Raw genomic sequence first — 13,474 nt, 5'->3', positions numbered from 1 at the left:
TTTCATTTCTCGTTTGAGTATCTTTCTGTAAGGCTTCTGATGCGAGTTTATATTGTATTTGAGAGTTTTGCAAGTGTGGGAGTGTGTTTCTTTCAAACTGAGTATCTTTACATCGTTTGCGTATCTTTACTATTCCAATTGTGTATCTTTACATCGTTTGCGTATCTTTACTATTCCAATTGTGTATCTTTTCATTTCTCGTTTGAGTATCTTTCTGTAACGCTTCTGATGCGAGTTTCTATTGTATTTGAGAGTTTTGCAAGTGTGGGAGTGTGTTTCTTTCAAACTGAGTATCTTTACATCGTTTGCGTATCTTTACTATTCCAATTGTGTATCTTTACATCGTTTGCGTATCTTTACTATTCCAATTGTGTATCTTTTCATTTCTCGTTTGAGTATCTTTCTGTAACGCTTCTGATGCGAGTTTCTATTGTATGTGAGAGTTTTGCAAGTGTGGGAGTGTGTTTCTTTCAAACTGAGTATCTTTACATCGTTTGCGTAGCTTTACATCGTTTGCGTATGTTTACTATTCCAATTGTCTATCTTTTCATTTCTCGTTTGAGTATCTTTCTGTAAGGCTTCTGATGCGAGTTTCTATTGTATTTGAGAGTTTTGCAAGTGTGGGAGTGTGTTTCTTTCAAACTGAGTATCTTTACATCGTTTGTGTATCTTTACTATTCCAATTGTGTATCTTTACATCGTTTGCGTATCTTTACTATTCCAATTGTGTATCTTTTCATTTCTCGTTTGAGTATCTTTCTGTAACGCTTCTGATGCGAGTTTCTATTGTATTTGAGAGTTTTGCAAGTGTGGCAGTGTTTTTCTTTCAAACTGAGTATCTTTACATCGTTTGCGTATCTTTACTATTCCAATTGTGTATCTTTACATCGTTTGCGTATCTTTACTATTCCAATTGTGTATCTTTTCATTTCTCGTTTGAGTATCTTTCTGTAACGCTTCTGATGTGAGTTTCTATTGTATTTGAGAGTTTTGCAAGTGTGGGAGTGTGTTTCTTTCAAACTGAGTATCTTTACATCGTTTGCGTATCTTTACTATTCCAATTGTGTATCTTTACATCGTTTGCGTATCTTTACTATTCCAATTGTGTATCTTTTCATTTCTCGTTTGAGTATCTTTCTGTAACGCTTCTGATGCGAGTTTCTATTGTATTTGAGAGTTTTGCAAGTGTGGGAGTGTGTTTCTTTCAAACTGAGTATCTTTACATCGTTTGCGTATCTTTACATCGTTTGTGTATGTTTACTATTCCAATTGTCTATCTTTTCATTTCTCGTTTGAGTATCTTTCTGTAAGGCTTCTGATGCGAGTTTCTATTGTATTTGAGAGTTTTGCAAGTGTGGGAGTGTGTTTCTTTCAAACTGAGTATCTTTACATCGTTTGTGTATCTTTACTATTCCAATTGTGTATCTTTACATCGTTTGCGTATCTTTACTATTCCAATTGTGTATCTTTTCATTTCTCGTTTGAGTATCTTTCTGTAACGCTTCTGATGCGAGTTTCTATTGTATTTGAGAGTTTTGCAAGTGTGGCAGTGTGTTTCTTTCAAACTGAGTATCTTTACATCGTTTGCGTATCTTTACTATTCCAATTGTGTATCTTTACATCGTTTGCGTATCTTTACTATTCCAATTGTGTATCTTTTCATTTCTCGTTTGAGTATCTTTCTGTAACGCTTCTGATGCGAGTTTCTATTGTATTTGAGAGTTTTGCAAGTGTGGGAGTGTGTTTCTTTCAAACTGAGTATCTTTACATCGTTTGCGTATCTTTACTATTCCAATTGTGTATCTTTACATCGTTTGCGTATCTTTACTATTTCAATTGTGTATCTTTTCATTTCTCGTTTGAGTATCTTTCTGTAAGGCTTCTGATGCGAGTTTCTATTGTATTTGAGAGTTTTGCAAGTGTGGGAGTGTGTTTCTTTTAAACTGAGTATCTTTACATCGTTTGCGTATCTTTACATCGTTTGCGTATCTTTACTATTCCAATTGTGTATCTTTTCATTTCTCGTTTGAGTATCTTTCTGTAAGGCTTCTGATGCGAGTTTCTATTGTATTTGAGAGTTTTGCAAGTGTGGGAGTGTGTTTCTTTCAAACTGAGTATCTTTACATCGTTTGCGTATCTTTACTATTCCAATTGTGTATCTTTACATCGTTTGCGTATCTTTACTATTCCAATTGTGTATCTTTTCATTTCTCGTTTGAGTATCTTTCTGTAACGCTTCTGATGCGAGTTTCTATTGTATTTGAGAGTTTTGCAAGTGTGGGAGTGTGTTTCTTTCAAACTGAGTATCTTTACATCGTTTGCGTATCTTTACTATTCCAATTGTGTATCTTTACATCGTTTGCGTATCTTTACTATTCCAATTGTGTATCTTTTCATTTCTCGTTTGAGTATCTTTCTGTAACGCTTCTGATGCGAGTTTCTATTGTATTTGAGAGTTTTGCAAGTGTGGGAGTGTGTTTCTTTCAAACTGAGTATCTTTACATCGTTTGCGTATCTTTACATCGTTTGCGTATGTTTACTATTCCAATTGTCTATCTTTTCATTTCTCGTTTGAGTATCTTTCTGTAAGGCTTCTGATGCGAGTTTCTATTGTATTTGAGAGTTTTGCAAGTGTGGGAGTGTGTTTCTTTCAAACTGAGTATCTTTACATCGTTTGTGTATCTTTACTATTCCAATTGTGTATCTTTACATCGTTTGCGTATCTTTACTATTCCAATTGTGTATCTTTTCATTTCTCGTTTGAGTATCTTTCTGTAACGCTTCTGATGCGAGTTTCTATTGTATTTGAGAGTTTTGCAAGTGTGGCAGTGTGTTTCTTTCAAACTGAGTATCTTTACATCGTTTCCGTATCTTTACTATTCCAATTGTGTATCTTTACATCGTTTGCGTATCTTTACTATTCCAATTGTGTATCTTTTCATTTCTCGTTTGAGTATCTTTCTGTAACGCTTCTGATGCGAGTTTCTATTGTATTTGAGAGTTTTGCAAGTGTGGGAGTGTGTTTCTTTCAAACTGAGTATCTTTACATCGTTTGCGTATCTTTACTATTCCAATTGTGTATCTTTACATCGTTTGCGTATCTTTACTATTTCAATTGTGTATCTTTTCATTTCTCGTTTGAGTATCTTTCTGTAAAGCTTCTGATGCGAGTTTCTATTAAATTTGAGAGTTTTGCAAGTGTGGGAGTGTGTTTCTTTCAAACTGAGTATCTTTACATCGTTTGCGTATCTTTACATCGTTTGCGTATCTTTACTATTCCAATTGTGTATCTTTTCATTTCTCGTTTGAGTATCTTTCTGTAACGCTTCTGATGCGAGTTTCTATTGTATTTGAGAGTTTTGCAAGTGTGGGAGTGTGTTTCTTTCAAACTGAGTATCTTTACATCGTTTGCGTATCTTTACATCGTTTGCGTATGTTTACTATTCCAATTGTCTATCTTTTCATTTCTCGTTTGAGTATCTTTCTGTAAGGCTTCTGATGCGAGTTTCTATTGTATTTGAGAGTTTTGCAAGTGTGGGAGTGTGTTTCTTTCAAACTGAGTATCTTTACATCGTTTGTGTATCTTTACTATTCCAATTGTGTATCTTTACATCGTTTGCGTATCTTTACTATTCCAATTGTGTATCTTTTCATTTCTCGTTTGAGTATCTTTCTGTAACGCTTCTGATGCGAGTTTCTATTGTATTTGAGAGTTTTGCAAGTGTGGCAGTGTGTTTCTTTCAAACTGAGTATCTTTACATCGTTTGTGTATCTTTACTATTCCAATTGTGTATCTTTACATCGTTTGCGTATCTTTACTATTCCAATTGTGTATCTTTTCATTTCTCGTTTGAGTATCTTTCTGTAACGCTTCTGATGCGAGTTTCTATTGTATTTGAGAGTTTTGCAAGTGTGGCAGTGTGTTTCTTTCAAACTGAGTATCTTTACATCGTTTGTGTATCTTTACTATTCCAATTGTGTATCTTTACATCGTTTGCGTATCTTTACTATTCCAATTGTGTATCTTTTCATTTCTTGTTTGAGTATCTTTCTGTAACGCTTCTGATGCGAGTTTCTATTGTATTTGAGAGTTTTGCAAGTGTGGGAGTGTGTTTCTTTCAAACTGAGTATCTTTACATCGTTTGCGTATCTTTACATCGTTTGCGTATGTTTACTATTCCAATTGTCTATCTTTTCATTTCTCGTTTGAGTATCTTTCTGTAAGGCTTCTGATGCGAGTTTCTATTGTATTTGAGAGTTTTGCAAGTGTGGGAGTGTGTTTCTTTCAAACTGAGTATCTTTACATCGTTTGTGTATCTTTACTATTCCAATTGTGTATCTTTACATCGTTTGCGTATCTTTACTATTCCAATTGTGTATCTTTTCATTTCTCGTTTGAGTATCTTTCTGTAACGCTTCTGATGCGAGTTTCTATTGTATTTGAGAGTTTTGCAAGTGTGGCAGTGTGTTTCTTTCAAACTGAGTATCTTTACATCGTTTGTGTATCTTTACTATTCCAATTGTGTATCTTTTCATTTCTCGTTTGAGTATCTTTCTGTAACGCTTCTGATGCGAGTTTCTATTGTATTTGAGAGTTTTGCAAGTGTGGCAGTGTGTTTCTTTCAAACTGAGTATCTTTACATCGTTTGTGTATCTTTACTATTCCAATTGTGTATCTTTACATCGTTTGCGTATCTTTACTATTTCAATTGTGTATCTTTTCATTTCTTGTTTGAGTATCTTTCTGTAACGCTTCTGATGCGAGTTTCTATTGTATTTGAGAGTTTTGCAAGTGTGGGAGTGTGTTTCTTTCAAACTGAGTATCTTTACATCGTTTGCGTATCTTTACATCGTTTGCGTATGTTTACTATTCCAATTGTCTATCTTTTCATTTCTCGTTTGAGTATCTTTCTGTAAGGCTTCTGATGCGAGTTTCTATTGTATTTGAGAGTTTTGCAAGTGTGGGAGTGTTTTTCTTTCAAACTGAGTATCTTTACAGCGTTTGTGTATCTTTACTATTCCAATTGTGTATCTTTACATCGTTTGCGTATCTTTACTATTCCAATTGTGTATCTTTTCATTTCTCGTTTGAGTATCTTTCTGTAACGCTTCTGATGCGAGTTTCTATTGTATTTGAGAGTTTTGCAAGTGTGGCAGTGTGTTTCTTTCAAACTGAGTATCTTTACATCGTTTGTGTATCTTTACTATTCCAATTGTGTATCTTTACATCGTTTGCGTATCTTTACTATTCCAATTGTGTATCTTTTCATTTCTTGTTTGAGTATCTTTCTGTAACGCTTCTGATGCGAGTTTCTATTTTATTTGAGAGTTTTGCAAGTGTGGGAGTGTGTTTCTTTCAAACTGAGTATCTTTACATCGTTTGCGTATCTTTACATCGTTTGCGTATGTTTACTATTCCAATTGTCTATCTTTTCATTTCTCGTTTGAGTATCTTTCTGTAAGGCTTCTGATGCGAGTTTCTATTGTATTTGAGAGTTTTGCAAGTGTGGGAGTGTGTTTCTTTTAAACTGAGTATCTTTACATCGTTTGCGTATCTTTACATCGTTTGCGTATCTTTACTATTCCAATTGTGTATCTTTTCATTTCTCGTTTGAGTATCTTTCTGTAAGGCTTCTGATGCGAGTTTCTATTGTATTTGAGAGTTTTGCAAGTGTGGGAGTGTGTTTCTTTCAAACTGAGTATCTTTACATCGTTTGCGTATCTTTACTATTCCAATTGTGTATCTTTACATCGTTTGCGTATCTTTACTATTCCAATTGTGTATCTTTTCATTTCTCGTTTGAGTGTCTTTCTGTAACGCTTCTGATGCGAGTTTCTATTGTATTTGAGAGTTTTGCAAGTGTGGGAGTGTGTTTCTTTCAAACTGAGTATCTTTACATCGTTTGCGTATCTTTACATCGTTTGCGTATGTTTACTATTCCAATTGTCTATCTTTTCATTTCTCGTTTGAGTATCTTTCTGTAAGGCTTCTGATGCGAGTTTCTATTGTATTTGAGAGTTTTGCAAGTGTGGGAGTGTGTTTCTTTCAAACTGAGTATCTTTACATCGTTAGTGTATCTTTACTATTCCAATTGTGTATCTTTACATCGTTTGCGTATCTTTACTATTCCAATTGTGTATCTTTTCATTTCTCGTTTGAGTATCTTTCTGTAAGGCTTCTGATGCGAGTTTCTATTGTATTTGAGAGTTTTGCAAGTGTGGGAGTGTGTTTCTTTCAAACTGAGTATCTTTACATCGTTTGCGTATCTTTACTATTCCAATTGTGTATCTTTACATCGTTTGCGTATCTTTACTATTCCAATTGTGTATCTTTTCATTTCTCGTTTGAGTATCTTTCTGTAACGCTTCTGATGCGAGTTTCTATTGTATTTGAGAGTTTTGCAAGTGTGGGAGTGTGTTTCTTTCAAACTGAGTATCTTTACATCGTTTGCGTATCTTTACTATTCCAATTGTGTATCTTTACATCGTTTGCGTATCTTTACTATTCCAATTGTGTATCTTTTCATTTCTCGTTTGAGTATCTTTCTGTAACGCTTCTGATGCGAGTTTCTATTGTATTTGAGAGTTTTGCAAGTGTGGGAGTGTGTTTCTTTCAAACTGAGTATCTTTACATCGTTTGCGTATCTTTACATCGTTTGCGTATGTTTACTATTCCAATTGTCTATCTTTTCATTTCTCGTTTGAGTATCTTTCTGTAAGGCTTCTGATGCGAGTTTCTATTGTATTTGAGAGTTTTGCAAGTGTGGGAGTGTGTTTCTTTCAAACTGAGTATCTTTACATCGTTTGTGTATCTTTACTATTCCAATTGTGTATCTTTACATCGTTTGCGTATCTTTACTATTCCAATTGTGTATCTTTTCATTTCTCGTTTGAGTATCTTTCTGTAACGCTTCTGATGCGAGTTTCTATTGTATTTGAGAGTTTTGCAAGTGTGGCAGTGTGTTTCTTTCAAACTGAGTATCTTTACATCGTTTGCGTATCTTTACTATTCCAATTGTGTATCTTTACATCGTTTGCGTATCTTTACTATTCCAATTGTGTATCTTTTCATTTCTCGTTTGAGTATCTTTCTGTAACGCTTCTGATGCGAGTTTCTATTGTATTTGAGAGTTTTGCAAGTGTGGGAGTGTGTTTCTTTCAAACTGAGTATCTTTACATCGTTTGCGTATCTTTACTATTCCAATTGTGTATCTTTACATCGTTTGCGTATCTTTACTATTCCAATTGTGTATCTTTTCATTTCTCGTTTGAGTATCTTTCTGTAACGCTTCTGATGCGAGTTTCTATTGTATTTGAGAGTTTTGCAAGTGTGGGAGTGTGTTTCTTTCAAACTGAGTATCTTTACATCGTTTGCGTATCTTTACATCGTTTGCGTATGTTTACTATTCCAATTGTCTATCTTTTCATTTCTCGTTTGAGTATCTTTCTGTAAGGCTTCTGATGCGAGTTTCTTTTGTATTTGAGAGTTTTGCAAGTGTGGGAGTGTGTTTCTTTCAAACTGAGTATCTTTACATCGTTTGTGTATCTTTACTATTCCAATTGTGTATCTTTACATCGTTTGCGTATCTTTACTATTCCAATTGTGTATCTTTTCATTTCTCGTTTGAGTATCTTTCTGTAACGCTTCTGATGCGAGTTTCTATTGTATTTGAGAGTTTTGCAAGTGTGGCAGTGTGTTTCTTTCAAACTGAGTATCTTTACATCGTTTGCGTATCTTTACTATTCCAATTGTGTATCTTTACATCGTTTGCGTATCTTTACTATTCCAATTGTGTATCTTTTCATTTCTCGTTTGAGTATCTTTCTGTAACGCTTCTGATGCGAGTTTCTATTGTATTTGAGAGTTTTGCAAGTGTGGGAGTGTGTTTCTTTCAAACTGAGTATCTTTACATCGTTTGCGTATCTTTACTATTCCAATTGTGTATCTTTACATCGTTTGCGTATCTTTACTATTTCAATTGTGTATCTTTTCATTTCTCGTTTGAGTATCTTTCTGTAAGGCTTCTGATGCGAGTTTCTATTGTATTTGAGAGTTTTGCAAGTGTGGGAGTGTGTTTCTTTCAAACTGAGTATCTTTACATCGTTTGCGTATCTTTACTATTCCAATTGTGTATCTTTACATCGTTTGCGTATCTTTACTATTCCAATTGTGTATCTTTTCATTTCTCGTTTGAGTATCTTTCTGTAACGCTTCTGATGCGAGTTTCTATTGTATTTGAGAGTTTTGCAAGTGTGGGAGTGTGTTTCTTTCAAACTGAGTATCTTTACATCGTTTGCGTATCTTTACTATTCCAATTGTGTATCTTTACATCGTTTGCGTATCTTTACTATTCCAATTGTGTATCTTTTCATTTCTCGTTTGAGTATCTTTCTGTAACGCTTCTGATGCGAGTTTCTATTGTATTTGAGAGTTTTGCAAGTGTGGGAGTGTGTTTCTTTCAAACTGAGTATCTTTACATCGTTTGCGTATCTTTACATCGTTTGCGTATGTTTACTATTCCAATTGTCTATCTTTTCATTTCTCGTTTGAGTATCTTTCTGTAAGGCTTCTGATGCGAGTTTCTATTGTATTTGAGAGTTTTGCAAGTGTGGGAGTGTGTTTCTTTCAAACTGAGTATCTTTACATCGTTTGTGTATCTTTACTATTCCAATTGTGTATCTTTACATCGTTTGCGTATCTTTACTATTCCAATTGTGTATCTTTTCATTTCTCGTTTGAGTATCTTTCTGTAACGCTTCTGATGCGAGTTTCTATTGTATTTGAGAGTTTTGCAAGTGTGGCAGTGTGTTTCTTTCAAACTGAGTATCTTTACATCGTTTGCGTATCTTTACTATTCCAATTGTGTATCTTTACATCGTTTGCGTATCTTTACTATTCCAATTGTGTATCTTTTCATTTCTCGTTTGAGTATCTTTCTGTAACGCTTCTGATGCGAGTTTCTATTGTATTTGAGAGTTTTGCAAGTGTGGGAGTGTGTTTCTTTCAAACTGAGTATCTTTACATCGTTTGCGTATCTTTACTATTCCAATTGTGTATCTTTACATCGTTTGCGTATCTTTACTATTTCAATTGTGTATCTTTTCATTTCTCGTTTGAGTATCTTTCTGTAAGGCTTCTGATGCGAGTTTCTATTGTATTTGAGAGTTTTGCAAGTGTGGGAGTGTGTTTCTTTCAAACTGAGTATCTTTACATCGTTTGCGTATCTTTACTATTCCAATTGTGTATCTTTACATCGTTTGCGTATCTTTACTATTCCAATTGTGTATCTTTTCATTTCTCGTTTGAGTATCTTTCTGTAACGCTTCTGATGCGAGTTTCTATTGTATTTGAGAGTTTAGCAAGTGTGGGAGTGTGTTTCTTTCAAACTGAGTATCTTTACATCGTTTGCGTATCTTTACTATTCCAATTGTGTATCTTTACATCGTTTGCGTATCTTTACTATTCCAATTGTGTATCTTTTCATTTCTCGTTTGAGTATCTTTCTGTAAGGCTTCTGATGCGAGTTTCTATTGTATTTGAGAGTTTTGCAAGTGTGGGAGTGTGTTTCTTTCAAACTGAGTATCTTTACATCGTTTGCGTATCTTTACATCGTTTGCGTATGTTTACTATTCCAATTGTCTATCTTTTCATTTCTCGTTTGAGTATCTTTCTGTAAGGCTTCTGATGCGAGTTTCTATTGTATTTGAGAGTTTTGCAAGTGTGGGAGTGTGTTTCTTTCAAACTGAGTATCTTTACATCGTTTGTGTATCTTTACTATTCCAATTGTGTATCTTTACATCGTTTGCGTATCTTTACTATTCCAATTGTGTATCTTTTCATTTCTCGTTTGAGTATCTTTCTGTAACGCTTCTGATGCGAGTTTCTATTGTATTTGAGAGTTTTGCAAGTGTGGCAGTGTGTTTCTTTCAAACTGAGTATCTTTACATCGTTTGCGTATCTTTACTATTCCAATTGTGTATCTTTACATCGTTTGCGTATCTTTACTATTCCAATTGTGTATCTTTTCATTTCTCGTTTGAGTATCTTTCTGTAACGCTTCTGATGCGAGTTTCTATTGTATTTGAGAGTTTTGCAAGTGTGGGAGTGTGTTTCTTTCAAACTGAGTATCTTTACATCGTTTGCGTATCTTTACTATTCCAATTGTGTATCTTTACATCGTTTGCGTATCTTTACTATTTCAATTGTGTATCTTTTCATTTCTCGTTTGAGTATCTTTCTGTAAGGCTTCTGATGCGAGTTTCTATTGTATTTGAGAGTTTTGCAAGTGTGGGAGTGTGTTTCTTTTAAACTGAGTATCTTTACATCGTTTGCGTATCTTTACATCGTTTGCGTATCTTTACTATTCCAATTGTGTATCTTTTCATTTCTCGTTTGAGTATCTTTCTGTAAGGCTTCTGATGCGAGTTTCTATTGTATTTGAGAGTTTTGCAAGTGTGGGAGTGTGTTTCTTTCAAACTGAGTATCTTTACATCGTTTGCGTATCTTTACTATTCCAATTGTGTATCTTTACATCGTTTGCGTATCTTTACTATTCCAATTGTGTATCTTTTCATTTCTCGTTTGAGTATCTTTCTGTAACGCTTCTGATGCGAGTTTCTATTGTATTTGAGAGTTTTGCAAGTGTGGGAGTGTGTTTCTTTCAAACTGAGTATCTTTACATCGTTTGCGTATCTTTACATCGTTTGCGTATGTTTACTATTCCAATTGTCTATCTTTTCATTTCTCGTTTGAGTATCTTTCTGTAAGGCTTCTGATGCGAGTTTCTATTGTATTTGAGAGTTTTGCAAGTGTGGGAGTGTGTTTCTTTTAAACTGAGTATCTTTACATCGTTTGCGTATCTTTACATCGTTTGCGTATCTTTACTATTCCAATTGTGTATCTTTTCATTTCTCGTTTGAGTATCTTTCTGTAACGCTTCTGATGCGAGTTTCTATTGTATTTGAGAGTTTTGAAAGTGTGGGAGTGTGTTTCTTTCAAACTGAGTATCTTTACATCGTTTGCGTATCTTTACATCGTTTGCGTATGTTTACTATTCCAATTGTCTATCTTTTCATTTCTCGTTTGAGTATCTTTCTGTAAGGCTTCTGATGCGAGTTTCTATTGTATTTGAGAGTTTTGCAAGTGTGGGAGTGTGTTTCTTTTAAACTGAGTATCTTTACATCGTTTGCGTATCTTTACATCGTTTGCGTATCTTTACTATTCCAATTGTGTATCTTTTCATTTCTCGTTTGAGTATCTTTCTGTAAGGCTTCTGATGCGAGTTTCTATTGTATTTGAGAGTTTTGCAAGTGTGGGAGTGTGTTTCTTTCAAACTGAGTATCTTTACATCGTTTGTGTATCTTTACTATTCCAATTGCGTATCTTTACATCGTTTGCGTATCTTTACTATTCCAATTGTGTATCTTTTCATTTCTCGTTTGAGTATCTTTCTGTAAGGCTTCTGATGCGAGTTTCTATTGTATTTGAGAGTTTTGCAAGTGTGGGAGTGTGTTTCTTTCAAACTGAGTATCTTTACATCGTTTGCGTATCTTTACTATTCCAATTGTGTATCTTTACATCGTTTGCGTATCTTTACTATTCCAATTGTGTATCTTTTCATTTCTCGTTTGAGTATCTTTCTGTAACGCTTCTGATGCGAGTTTCTATTGTATTTGAGAGTTTTGCAAGTGTGGGAGTGTGTTTCTTTCAAACTGAGTATCTTTACATCGTTTGCGTATCTTTACATCGTTTGCGTATGTTTACTATTCCAATTGTCTATCTTTTCATTTCTCGTTTGAGTATCTTTCTGTAAGGCTTCTGATGCGAGTTTCTATTGTATTTGAGAGTTTTGCAAGTGTGGGAGTGTGTTTCTTTCAAACTGAGTATCTTTACATCGTTTGTGTATCTTTACTATTCCAATTGTGTATCTTTACATCGTTTGCGTATCTTTACTATTCCAATTGTGTATCTTTACATCGTTTGCGTATCTTTACTATTCAAATTGTGTATCTTTTCATTTCTCGTTTGAGTATCTTTCTGTAACGCTTCTGATGCGAGTTTCTATTGTATTTGAGAGTTTTGCAAGTGTGGGAGTGTGTTTCTTTCAAACTGAGTATCTTTACATCGTTTGCGTATCTTTACTATTCCAATTGTGTATCTTTACATCGTTTGCGTATCTTTACTATTCCAATTGTGTATCTTTTCATTTCTCGTTTGAGTATCTTTCTGTAACGCTTCTGATGCGAGTTTCTATTGTATTTGAGAGTTTTGCAAGTGTGGGAGTGTGTTTCTTTCAAACTGAGTATCTTTACATCGTTTGCGTATCTTTACATCGTTTGCGTATGTTTACTATTCCAATTGTCTATCTTTTCATTTCTCGTTTGAGTATCTTTCTGTAAGGCTTCTGATGCGAGTTTCTATTGTATTTGAGAGTTTTGCAAGTGTGGGAGTGTGTTTCTTTCAAACTGAGTATCTTTACATCGTTTGTGTATCTTTACTATTCCAATTGTGTATCTTTACATCGTTTGCGTATCTTTACTATTCCAATTGTGTATCTTTTCATTTCTCGTTTGAGTATCTTTCTGTAACGCTTCTGATGCGAGTTTCTATTGTATTTGAGAGTTTTGCAAGTGTGGCAGTGTGTTTCTTTCAAACTGAGTATCTTTACATCGTTTGCGTATCTTTACTATTCCAATTGTGTATCTTTACATCGTTTGCGTATCTTTACTATTCCAATTGTGTATCTTTTCATTTCTCGTTTGAGTATCTTTCTGTAAGGCTTCTGATGCGAGTTTCTATTGTATTTGAGAGTTTTGCAAGTGTGGGAGTGTGTTTCTTTCAAACTGAGTATCTTTACATCGTTTGCGTATCTTTACTATTCCAATTGTGTATCTTTACATCGTTTGCGTATCTTTACTATTTCAATTGTGTATCTTTTCATTTCTCGTTTGAGTATCTTTCTGTAAGGCTTCTGATGCGAGTTTCTATTGTATTTGAGAGTTTTGCAAGTGTGGGAGTGTGTTTCTTTTAAACTGAGTATCTTTACATCGTTTGCGTATCTTTACATCGTTTGCGTATCTTTACTATTCCAATTGTGTATCTTTTCATTTCTCGTTTGAGTATCTTTCTGTAAGGCTTCTGATGCGAGTTTCTATTGTATTTGAGAGTTTTGCAAGTGTGGGAGTGTGTTTCTTTCAAACTGAGTATCTTTACATCGTTTGTGTATCTTTACTATTCCAATTGTGTATCTTTACATCGTTTGCGTATCTTTACTATTCAAATTGTGTATCTTTTCATTTCTCGTTTGAGTATCTTTCTGTAACGCTTCTGATGCGAGTTTCTATTGTATTTGAGAGTTTTGCAAGTGTGGGAGTGTGTTTCTTTCAAACTGAGTATCTTTACATCGTTTGCGTATCTTTACTATTCCAATTGTGTATCTTTACATCGTTTGCGTATCTTTACTATTCCAATTGT

This window comes from Argentina anserina, unplaced genomic scaffold (assembly GCF_933775445.1).
Source record: "Argentina anserina unplaced genomic scaffold, drPotAnse1.1, whole genome shotgun sequence".
NCBI lineage: Eukaryota > Viridiplantae > Streptophyta > Magnoliopsida > Rosales > Rosaceae > Argentina > Argentina anserina.
Note: the sequence above shows the minus strand (reverse complement) of the source record.